This window comes from Protopterus annectens, chromosome 10.part0 (assembly GCF_019279795.1).
Source record: "Protopterus annectens isolate FY-2018-M chromosome 10.part0, PAN1.0, whole genome shotgun sequence".
In the NCBI taxonomy this organism is placed as follows: Eukaryota; Metazoa; Chordata; order Ceratodontiformes; family Protopteridae; genus Protopterus; species Protopterus annectens.
The window spans coordinates 1,664,817,768-1,664,830,698 of record NC_056744.1 but is presented as its reverse complement, the minus strand read 5'-3'; the positions used below and the strand labels follow the sequence as shown (position 1 = coordinate 1,664,830,698).

General features: G+C 41.6%; 1 protein-coding gene across 2 annotated transcripts in view; it reads right to left on the bottom strand.

Annotated features, from left to right (window-relative positions):
- LOC122813874 (zinc finger protein 578-like) overlaps nucleotides 1-12,931 on the bottom strand; it is an 890,730-nt gene that overhangs the window by 55,706 nt on the left and 822,093 nt on the right. The window lies entirely within an intron of this gene.

Here is a 12,931-nt window from a genome sequence, read left to right as displayed (position 1 = left end):
AAATTGACTTAAAAATCTCAGGAGTCGGCCGACCGGCACTTGCGAACTGCTTCTGCTTCGGCAAGAAAGACTGAAGAAAATGGCATCGGATGCATTATATATACCCCTGGTGCACTGATGTCAGGGAAGAAGCGACAGCAACCGACGCCGGACCAAGACTTTGGAATTCCGGCCAACTGTGGGACCGTCTGACGACAGGATAACCCAAGTGTGATGACTGCAGCAGGGTAACACGATGAACATGAGGGGGAAGGCATGCCCAAAAGCAGAAAGAGAGGAGGAAGGTTAGAAGTGTAGTAGTGAGGGTAGGAACTTTGAATGTTGGCAGTATGACTGGTATAGGGAGAGAGCTAGCAGGTATGATGGAGAGAAGGAAGGTTGATATAGTGTGTGTGTAAGAGACCAGATGGAAGGGGAGTAAGGCCAGGTGTATAGGAGGTGGGTTCAAACTGTTCTATCATGGTGTGAATGGGAGGAGAAATGGGGTAGGTGCTATCCTGAAGGAACAGTATGCCAATAGTGTTTTGGAGGTGAAAAGCGTGTCTGATAGAGTGATGTTTATGAAGCTGGAAATTGATGGTGCAATGATGAATGTTGTTAGTGCATATGCTCCACAAGTTGGGTGTGCAATGGATGAGAAAGAAAAATTTTGGAGTGAGTTGGATGAAGTGGTAGTGAGTGTACCCATGGATGAGAGACTGGTGATTGGAGTGGATTTCAATGGACATGTTGGGGAAGGGAACAGCGGGGATGAGGAAGTGATGGGCAGGTATAGTGTTAGGGAGAGGAATGCAGAAGGTCAGATGGTAGTGGATTCTGCTAAAAGGATGGACATGGCTGTGGTAAATACATATTTTAAGAAGAGGGAGGAGCATAGGATGACATACAAGAGTGGAGGAAGATGCACACAGGTGGATTATATCCTATGCAGGAGGGCCAGTCTGAATGAGATTGGAGACTGTAAAGTGACAGGGGGAAATGTAGTTAGGCAGCATAGAATGGTGGCCTGTAGGATGATGTTGGTGATCATGAGGTGGAGGACAAGTGTGAGAGCAGTGCCAAGGATCAAATGGTGGAAGCTGAAAAAGGGTGAGTGTGAGGTGGAGTTGAGGGCAGAGTTAAAACAGGCACTGGGGGGCAGTGAAGAGTTAGCAAATAGCTGGGTAACTACAGCAGAGATGGTAAGGGAGACATCTAGAAAGGTGCTTGGTGTGACATCTGGACAGAGGAAGGAGGACAAGGATACCTGGTGGTGGAATGAGGACGTACAGGAGAGTATACAGAGGAAGAGGCTGGTGAATAAGTGGGATTGTCAGAGAGATGAAGAAAGTAGACAGGAGTATAAGGAGATGAGGAGCATGGCAAAGAGAGAGGTGGCGAAGGCTAAGGATAAGGCATATGGAGAGTTGTATGAAAGGTTGGACACTAAAGAGGGAGAAAAGGACCTGTACCGATTGGCTAGACAGAGGGACTGAGCTGGGAAAGATGTGCAGCAGGTAAGGGTGATAAAGGACAGTAGGGGAAACGTACTCACAAGCGAGGAGAGTATGTTGAGCAGATGGAAAGAGTACTTTGAAGGGCTGATGAATGAAGAGAATGAGAGAGAGAGAAAGTTGGATGATGTGGGGACAGTGAATCAAGAAGTGAAACAGATTAGCAAGGAGGAAGTACGGACAGCTATGAAGAGGATGAAGAATGGAAAGGTTGTTGGTCCAGATGACATACCTGTGAAAGCATGAAGGTGCTTAGGAGAAATGGCAGTGGAGTTCTGAACCAGATTATTAAATGAAATCTTGGAAAGTCAGTGGATGACTGAGAAGTCGAGAAAAAGTGTTTTGGTACCTATTTTTAAGAATAAGGGTGATGTGCAGAGTTGTATTAACTACGAAGGGATAAAACTGATCAGTCACAGCTTGAAGTTATGGGAAAGAGTAGTGGTAGTTAGGTTAAGAAGGGAGGTGATGATTAGTGATCAGCAGTATGGTTTCATGCCAGGAAAGAGCACTACAGATGCGATGTTTGCTCTGAGTGTGTTGCTGGAGAAATATAGAGAAGGCCAGAAGGAGTTGCATTGTGTCTTTGTTGACTTGGAGAAAGCATATGACAGGGTGCCTAGAGAGGAGTTGTGGTATTGTATGAGGAAGTCAGGAGTGGCAGAGAAGTATGTAAGAGTGGTACAGGATATGTACGAGGGTAGTGTGACAGTGGTGAAGTTTGCAGTGGGAGTGACAGATACATTTAAGGTGGAGGTGGGATTACATCAAGGATCAGCTCTGAGCCCTTCCTCATTTGTAATGGTGATGGACAGGTTGACAGACAAGATCAGACCAGAAGTCCCATGGACTATGATGTTTGCAGATGACATTGTGATCTGCAGTGAGAGTAGGGACCAGGTTGAGGATACCTTAGAGAGGTGGAGATATACTCGAGAGGAGAGGAATGAAGGTCAGCAGGACTAAGACAGAATGTGTGTGTGTGAATGAGAGGGAGGATAGAGGAATGGTGAGGATGCAGGGAGTAGAGTTGGTGAAGGTGGATGAGTTTAAGTACTTGGGATCAACAGTTCAGGGTAATGGTGAGTGTGGAAGAGAGGTGAAGAAGAGAGTACAAGCAGGGTGGAATGGGTGGAGAAGTGTCAGGAGTGATTTGTGACAGACGGGTACCAGTAAGGGTGAAAGGGAAGGTATACAAGAGGGTAGTGAGACCATCTATGTTGTATGAGTTGGAGATGGTGGTATTGACAAAAAGATTTGCACTGGGTGTGACAAGGATGGGCAAGATTAGGAAACAGTATATTAGAGGGTCAGCTCAGGTGTGATGCTTTGGAGACTGAGGCAAGATTGCATTGGTTTGGACATGTGCTGAGGAAGGATGATAGATATATTGGGAAAAGGATGATTAGGATGGAGCTGCCAGGTAAAAGGAATAGAGGAAGGCCTAAGATTTATGGATGTGGTGAGAGAAGACATGCAGGTGGTTGGTGTGACAAAGCAATATGCAGAGGATAGGAAGAAATGGAAACAGATGATCCACTGTGGTGACCCCTAACGGGAGCAGCCGAAAGAAAAGAAGAAGACTAGTGCTAAAGTACTGACTGTGTTATGTAATGTTACACAATGTTATAATAATAAAGCAGTTTCAGCAGGATGGCCTCTCACAGGTAAAGTAGTTCCCAGCATGACAGGCAGCAGAGGCTGAGACAGACAGGGAATCAGAGGGGGAAGCCAGTAGCATGGGGTGATCATGCCAGATGTATTTGCACACAGTATGCCATGGCACAATCAAGGAGGCAGCACACTGCACATAGCTTTGTCAAATCACTGTACAAAAGTTAAGCAGACACACTGTATTAAAAATGATGCATACAAGAATATGACTGTGGTTACCCATACACAGTCTGTCCACACTGTGCATCAGACACAGACAACCCAAGTTACTATGTACAAAGGGCAAGGCAGAGTTATCATCTTTTGCACAGGTGGTGAAGTGCATGTCTTTCACTGGGAAATATGTGTGTGTGTGTGTGTGTGTGTGTGTGTGTGTGTGTGTGTGTGTGTGTGTGTGTGTGTGTGTGTGTGTGTGTCAGAGAGAGAGTAAAGAGGTAACTAAGATGAACAAAAGTGCTTTTTGTGACCTATCAGAACCAGATTTGGGTGGCAGTTAATGCTAAGGGCATGGGTCACTGTATCTTTGTGAGGTTCTGGGTCATGTGCATGTGCTGAAAGAAACAGCCCCAACAGGTGGTGCAGCATGGTGGCTTGGCCTACTGGATAGTTCCAGGGCATGCAAGGCAGAGTTTTCAACTTCCCTTGTACATCTCCACATGAGGGTGGACTCTGCTTGGAGTTATAGTGACCTTGGCAAGATGCTTGTGTGCTGGATGACCTAGACAGACATCTTTTAGCAGATGTGCCAGCATGATGACATCCATTATGATGGGGATAACTTCTCCTTGCAGTAAACACTTCAAAAACAGATGTCACAATGGAAATGCTAAGACAGCAGGAGCGTGATCTCACACCTCCATTGTCATATTGGTCAATATCTATGCATGTAGTTAAGGACAGTTTACAAGGATGGCCCCTCCCTTCTGCAAGATAACCCAGAGAAGACGATGCATAGTCCACTGTGTCTTGCATTCGATCTCCATGCACTATCGTACATCAGTTAAAAAAAAAAAAAAAAAAAAAACATCAACCACAGTGCAGTTGGAGTCAGCAATAAGGCACAAACCAGGAACTTAAAGCAGATAATTTTAATCCAAAAAGCACACCGACTGAGCGCTTTCACCAGTGAAACTGGCTTCATCAGAGTCATACAAAACACACCCAGCAGTATTCCTCTTAAATACCCCCTCCACTACTTCAATTATCTCATTGTTCAATTAATCAACAAATCTTAATGTAACCATATCATAACCACAAAATTGTACAAATAATTAAAATGTTATCCTGATTTAACATATACAAAAAATTTTGATCAAACACAATAACATTTATACACAATATATACTTAGCATTACGTAAAATGGGTGGCAGATCAGATTGAATGGTATATATGTATTACATTTGTTATGTACTGTGGTTGTCAGCATTATATATATATATATATATTTTTAAAAGTATATATATATTTTTTTTTTAAAGTGACAATACATTTTTAGTTCTTTAGTTTTTAGTGTATATTGTGTATAAATGTTATTGTGTTTGATCAAAGAATTTTGTGTATATGTTAAATCAGGATAACATTTTAATTATTTGTATAACTTTGTGGTTATGATATGGTTACATTAAGATTTGTTGATTAATTGAACAATGTGTGCTTTTTGGATTAAATTTATCTGCTTTAAGTTCCTGGTTTGTGCCTTATTGCTGATTCCAACTGCACTGTGGTTGATGTTCTTTTTTTGTTTTTAAGTGAATTCCTGGATTGGAGTTTGGTTTTCTTTTTTATACTATCGTACATCAGTATACACATACTGTACAACCCTCCCCATCTCTGACATTCGATTCGCATGTACACCTGTACATTGGTATACACACCCTGGATAACCCTCCCCCATCTCTGCCATTCGATCCTCATGCACTCCTGTAGGTCGGAATACACACCTTGTATAACCCAACCACATCTCTGTCATGGCTCTGATGGTACTAGGCTGTGCCTCCATGACAGCCTTGCATATACATTGAGGAGCAGCTACTGATACACCAACTGCAGTGGGAGGGTAGCAACCATACATTCATTGAGTATCATTACCAACCCATGCCACACACAACAGTGTAATGGACAGTGACAGACATTGCTATACTGGGATCAACTACTCTTCCCTCTTCTACAGTGTCCACTTTAACCAATTATCTCTCAGATGGTTGTGTTTCATAGGTGTCCACAGGCATAGAGTCTGTGGCCATATGTTGGGTGGGGATGCTGGGTTCTACCTCCTGTACCAAACACATCCCCTGCACTGCCTGAATGTGCCAAATCATCCACACTATTATTATCAGGCAACAGAAAGGCAGTTCCAGAGTGCTGGTGTCAAATGAAGAATCACCTGGAAAAACAACAAAGCAAAAAATTTAAAAAATACAGTGTATGTTGGACAAAGCACCACAACTACATGTGCAGATGATATAGTTACAACTATGAAAATATGCTAAAAAGCAATGCCCCTGGCCATACCTTTTGCAGATTGATACTGAACTCCAACTCCAATGTACCTGCATGCCATATGTCAGACAGATAGTGTAATATTTAAGGAGGAGTTGCAGCTAGTAATATTGTGATATAGGAGTACATACTTTGGGCATTTCAGCCGATACTCGGTGAAGCCTCTCCAGCTCTGCCCAGACATCCTGCTAGTATACTGTGGGATTTGCTGGAGATGCTACTGCTTTTAAGTCAGGCATGGAACTCAGTCTCTCCAAAAAGGGAGATTCAGTAGGTGCCCCACCACCTACTGTCCTCAGTTCCCATGCCAGGACCTCTGCTCTGTGGATGGCAGCATGGATCATATCTGTCATCTTGTAGCAAACTTTATCATATGCCCAATCCTGGTCATGCACAGCATTAACATTGCTGACATTTTCTCCCCAGACATGGTTACGGAAGGGCTGCTCAGTAGAATGTACTTCAAGGAGCTACCAACCATGGAGAAAGAAGGCCTTTAGTATGACCTCAGTCTCAGCCTTTGTAAATTTGGGCTTGGAGATGAACAAACAAGTACCAGCAGATGCATTACCTTTCTTCTGCCCCTGTTTTTTTTTTCAGGCATAGCTCTGCTGTTATGGAATTAACAGCTTTGTTCCGGCATGGTCCTTTGGGCCTGACAGATACATACCTGGATTCAAATTCTTTAAGTAAACATCAGGCATGTAGGTGTACTGAGCATACATTCCCCAAACACAGTAACAAAAGTACAACTGACCAAAGGACATATGATTACAGCAGTACTGTTACAAATATTTGTGGCTAATGACACATGTACAATGCACACAATACTACATCAACAATGAACATTACTTTGCATATGGTCTCTGGGCGAGCCCCACATCTTTGTTAACAATCCTGCAGGCTACTGCATAGAGTAAACATACAATATAAAGCTTGAGAGAATTTGAGCAACACATTTACAAATGTTGGCCAACTGGCATCTCTTCTAGGCCTCAGGGTGAAGAGCACTCAATTTACTACAAAGGAATGCAAGCATAGAGTAGTACTTGTATAAGCAGGTCCCTCTCTACTCCAACAAATGCTGCAGCAAAATCAACCAGCAGCATTCAAAACCCAGTTACCATGGTTTTCTTCTGAAACATGATGGGAAACAAGGCTTCGTATCAGGTTTGTACTGTGTAAAACAAATCCCCTGTGGGCACAACGGTTATGCAAATTATGGATCATCTTATTAGTGCTACGGAATCACTCGATTTGCACAATGAGCACACCTGGCAAATATTGTGTAGATTTGTAAACCATCTCACGCACATGCCTAGGTCCCTGCAGTAAGCACAGCACACCACAGGTGTGCATAACAGATTACAAATGAGAGGACTGACATCTCATACTTAACCATCTGAAGATGGAGTCACTGTAGAGCACAAGTTCTCAACATCCTACTGAGAGATGGAGGACAGTCATGTCTTGCACCTTAAAGTGAAACTGGAACCCTAATATAATACCACTTTTCCTACATATGGGATGCCTGTCAATGCTAGTTATTGTGTGAAGGATGGGACACATGAGAACTGACTGAGGCATCAATTCCCCGACATATTCCTCCAGGGGTCTTCAAGGTGAGATGTTATTGCTGGAGTAGGAGAGAGTAGTGCTCCTTTTAGTGCACAGACATTGTGTCTGAAGGAGTCCAAGATTATTCTGGACATTGTCCATAAGCATTACAAACCTAGGCTACTGAAGGTGGACTATACCAGGCTATAGCACAGGACTAATGCATGGAATAGTTTAGATAAGGACATCACCCGTGCTACTGGCATTCCATGAATGGGATAATACAAGTCATCAGCACTACAGTGACCTGAAGCGATGAAATCCAGACCTCCTTCACTAATGGGAGGATGAAGTTCATGTGCTGTCACTATTTCAGTACTGTAAGTATGACTTATGTTACCTACCCAAAGCAACTCTCAATGTGTGCCATTCACTAATGCTGATGTGTTACCTGTTTATGGCTCTAACGTAAGACATTAAAAGGAATCAAGAGGCATAAAGAAGCAAACTAGAACATCTAAGATAGCATGAGGGTTAGTATTCATGCTGTCAAGCAAATGTCTTTCTTTTTATAGTCACAAAAGTAGGCATTAAGAAATAATTATAAATTAAATTTAGTTTGATGAATGAACAAAGTTAGAAGTGTGTTTCTGTATACCTTTTTCAATATTGCTAAAAAAGTGCCTCCTCATGTTAACCACGTGCTGTGAAGTTAGGAGAATAAATATGGGTTCAATCCCCATCCCCAGATCCATAAGTACTTGTTTATAGGACACTTCACAACAAACACTCTTACATCACTCGTTATGCAAAATAAGTTAATTTTCAGCATGATTATATAGTATTTGTGCATCACTGTCAAGAAGTAAACTTGCCCATCTCAAGCCATATGCACATATTTGGTCTTCCAGAATAATGTATCTGCCTGACCACAATAGGATGGCTTTTCATTATTTCCCCCTTGAACATACTATAAATAATCAAAACGTTTGATGACATCACACTGAATGAAAATGGGTTCTATTTAATGACATCATTAACAACATAAGTTGAGTGCACATTTCACATTGTCTGCATTCCTTCTCACTATCCTTTTCTTACACACATTGACTTTATTTACTTTTTCTTTCTATTTCTGCTACAATTATATGCAGCAACACAGCAACCTGCACAAAACCCCCATCATGGCCTGCTGTCCCCCCTAGAGGGGCTACAGCAGTGCAGCCACCACCACCAGTGGAAACACCCAGGACATCTGGGTCACAGCCTGCCAAGGATGACTTCACATCTCCTGCTCTACCTGCACCACCTGTGTCAGGTAGCCCTGCACTGGTGGATGGCACCAATTGCCACCTGTTAGAGCTTGTGAGGGAACAGGAGGTTGGATGTGCACTTCAGCAGAAAAGAACACATGCTCTGGTGACTCATGCAGATACATCCTGCTTGGGACTAAGGCAGAACCTACTGGTGACAGTCCCATGGGTGATCAATGATATCCCACTTGGTCTATGTTGGCAGACAACACCTCTGTACACCCAAATCCTACTCCCAACCCTGGTGTTCCCCTTCTTTTCATGTCCATGCAAACCTGTTAGCTTGAAAATTTGCGTCACCATTGTCTTCCCTCCATTTTTCTAACTTCTCCATCAACACTGTGTTCCCCCCATTGAGCTACTTAAATCTGTTAGTCATTCCTGTCTTTACCCACTACCTAACCTCCCTCTCTTACCTACATCATGCTTCCTGACTTCTAAAAAAGCACCTTTCTGCATTTCCCCCACAAAAAATAATTTACCATCCATCCATACTTCTCAGCTTTATCATATTTTTATATTTTGGGTTGATCCTCATAATATTTGTAGTTGCATGGTAAATCATATCCTTCACAGAATGCATGGTAATTCAAAACAATATATTAATCTGTCCAGTACCCACCATGTACAGCAACTAAACTTGTATAACCTGTCCTTGATTTGGGCCTTTGTCCTAACATTGGCTTGCACTTTGCCCAGTAATATTGAGCTACAAAGTTAAGAGGTGTGTTTCTACCCCAACTCCCTGCTGCTCATTCCTCATTTGCTTACCTTGTGTTCTCCCCTATATTTCCTACCCACTTTCATCTCTGCCCAATCCAGCCATTTCCAACCTTTAATCTGGTCAAAAATAGATTGCACCATATGCATACATGCCTTGAATAGGGCTGCTAAAGCACTTTTTTGTGTTCATAATCTGCGTGATGGGTGGTGAGGGCCACCATCGATGCTCATGTACAACCATCAACAAATGACACTGCTTGTTGTCTAGCAATGATAAAGTCCAACAGGTATCATATGTCATGTATATTGGCAATGTCTACCATCAGCTGCACATAAGAGTTGTGCTCTGTTCTGTGACAGTTTGCATATGTGAAACAGGGTAAAGTTTAGGTTGTACTCAAAATGCTGACATGACTCATTTTGTTAATGAGGTGACTGTCACTGCAGTGGGTAGAGATTTGGGCTGTATGTTTGCTTGTTTCTCAAATTTAAGGACCACATTAAGCACCTTTGAGCCATTCCCCTGAAGTGGTTTTACCCTAACATAGTCAGTTTGAGTTCTTGTGCTGATTGTATAAAGGAACAGGAAATAGGCAAGCCATGGTTTCAATTCCCATGAGCCCTGCCTTTTTTCAATTATCATTCTGCAAAAAGAGGCATTTCCCTGAAGGGTCTTTCCCGAAAACAGTCAGAATAGCCTTCTTTTGTGGCATACCATGCTGACTGACTGTTTAGAAGAGTCGGAGAGAATCAAATCATCAGGTCAGTTCCAATGAGGCTTGTTTTTTTTCAATTATCAGTCTGCAAACAGAACCCCCCCCGAACTGTCTTTCTCACTGCTTCACTATACTCCAACTCAAATTCATCTTAAGGAGCTAAGTTTGTAATGCCACTGTAAACAGTTTATGAATCAGATCCCCTCAGAATTTTATATTTTCATTTTAACAACATTCATTTTATAACAGAGGTATACTCACTACAATATTACATTGTTTGCACATGTGCAGGCTGGTACATCATCTTACATTATTGTATCTTATATGTTCTGTTTGACTTTAGCATAAATCTACATTCTAGCATTGTCAGATCCCATTCTTCACTGTGTTTATCATCCCTTCTTTGGTCACTACCTCCGTTTGTAGTCTTTTCTGTCCATTTCTGTTGACCTACTAATTCTACACTCCACTCTTGGCCATCACTGACCTTTTCCCTTTCATAGGACATTTTGCTGTATATACATTGCCTTACATTACAATAATATATCAACAGTGTAGTTTGGCTGCCTGTGCGCGGGAATTCGCCATGACTACATATGTGCTCCTGTACCTACAATGTTTACTGCAACTACTCATACTTTCATCTGGTTGCAACACGGCCTGTACTGCAGACATAACAGAAGCTTGCCATCATGAAAACAGCTCTGGCCACAAGCATATATTATAAGTATCAAGGCTCCTTGTACAAACAATGTAAACAGTGATGACTTGGCTACAATTGTGGATACAACACTCTAAGTCCCCCAGCTGTCCCTTCAGATACACTTTCCTTTATGGCTAGTATTCAGATATTGCAGCATCTAGATCGATTCTGCAGGTCAAGGTCAACCAGTTTATTCTTCTGCGATCCTGTTTTGTTTCAAGTCCAATAGTTTCTTATTATGTAATTGAATCTCTGTTTTCAGAGCAGACTTGTCGTCCTCTTGGTTTTGGATCCTTTCTTTTTGTTTTTCAGCTTCATGTTGCTGGCCTCCAACTGTCTTTGTTGTTCTATATCCTCAGCTACTCCCACAGACTTTTGGAACAATTTTCTCTCTTGTTCCTCTTGTGGAACAGTTTTGCACACCTCCAGCTCATTCTTACCTTATTCATGTTCTATATCCTTCCTTATAATTTCAATTTTGGCACTAAAAACACTTTTTTTTTTTTTAAATCAATCTTCCGTGCAGAGCTACATGCCTAAGCAGTGACTTTGCATCAGTTTGTTAATGTCCCATGTTACTCTGTCATTTTAAACAGGAGAGAATTCTTACCTATAATAATCAGAGGGATATCATGATAAGTGGGAACAATTCTGGGTAGTGCTCATCGTGGGATGGGGGAAGAATAAAAGGGAAGAGTTTGACGAGGATACCATTATTATTAGATTATGAAAGGTCCATGCACCCGATTTACAATGGGCCCAGCTGGCTCACTGCAAAAGGCCTACATGCTTTAGAAATCAACAAAGATCATTGCAAACTGGGCCATGTAGGCTAAATTCTCCTAATATTTTAAACAAACAATAGACTGGAATCAACTATACATTATTTCAAGGTTTTGTAATTTCTTTTTATTACAGAGGTGGTAAGACCTGGCTAAGAAAAGCTTATGCTTTTCTAGAGAAGGGGTTAGGGTTATCCAGATGGGATCATGATCATCAGAGCCATTAAATGGACAGCACTGGTTAAGTGTTATGGAGGACTTATACAGGACCATGGCCCCTACACCCAATCTTGTTCCAGGCCTAGATGTCTGCATGCAGAGGTATCTTGGGAAAAAAGTAAAAAGTGGTGTTTACATCTGTAGTATTGTCCTTAAGCAGAGCTTAGTGATTAATACAGTATCATTGTTGTTTATGCACAGAATGGAGTCAAGTTGGTGTACTTTGTTTGTGATGCTACCAGCATTTAACAGAGAGATTCTAAAAGTGGGAATTAAAAATGGTGGGAATTGTTGATCAGCAGAGATGGGACATGGCTTTGTGTGATATTGCTAGCAAGTAGAAGAAACACAATTAAGTAGAGATTTTACAAGGATTTTCCTCTGTTTAGCTGGAGGAACTAATTTTATGATGTGGGATGATTTGTTTCCATGCAAGGGTTCTGTTTATGTGTGATGGCAGACTTCATCACTTTCTAACAACCAGTTTGGAACTAAAGTGGTGTGTTTTATGGAAAACATAACAGGGCTGGATGCTGGTGCTAGAAGGTATGAGAATGGTAAGTGTACAGCAGACTGTTCTGAGTTACAATTTGAATTTTCAAAGTAGCCTAACAGAACGAGGGGAGAAAAGTAAATATGAGCAACTGTTGGGGTTTGGCTTGAAAGGATTTTATGGTAGAGAACATTTTGTCAGGTATTGATGTCAGCAAGGTAGAAATGATTAGTAATTGGCTGCTTGAAATTAGAGGTAAAATAAGTCAGTGAAGGGTTAAAAAGTATCATGTACGAAGGAAATAAAGCAAAGATAAGTGTAGCAAGACAAAGTGAATTGGGGACCCTCCACAAATAATTAAAGCAAAAAAACAAATCAGGGAAATGTTATCTCACAGTGATTTCCAACAGATGATTAACTACTAAACAGTTTCATCCAGGCCAAATAATTCAGACAAGAGGAACATGAGACTAAACCACCCAATACGGTCTGTGTCTGATCAACAAATAGATAATCACTATATTCAAATTTTTCAAAAAAAAGTAACATGCTTTTAATGCCATCCTAGCACAGCAGAGCAAAAATTACTCTACATGAATATCTGTATGCTCTGAACTACGAGAAAACTGTTAGAAGCACAGAGGCTTCTAATAAAGACACACCAACTTGGAGCCAAAATATTCTGCCTTAACAGTTTACACAAACAACATTAGAGAAGGTGACAACAGATGCATTTATGGTGATAAGAACAATGCAGG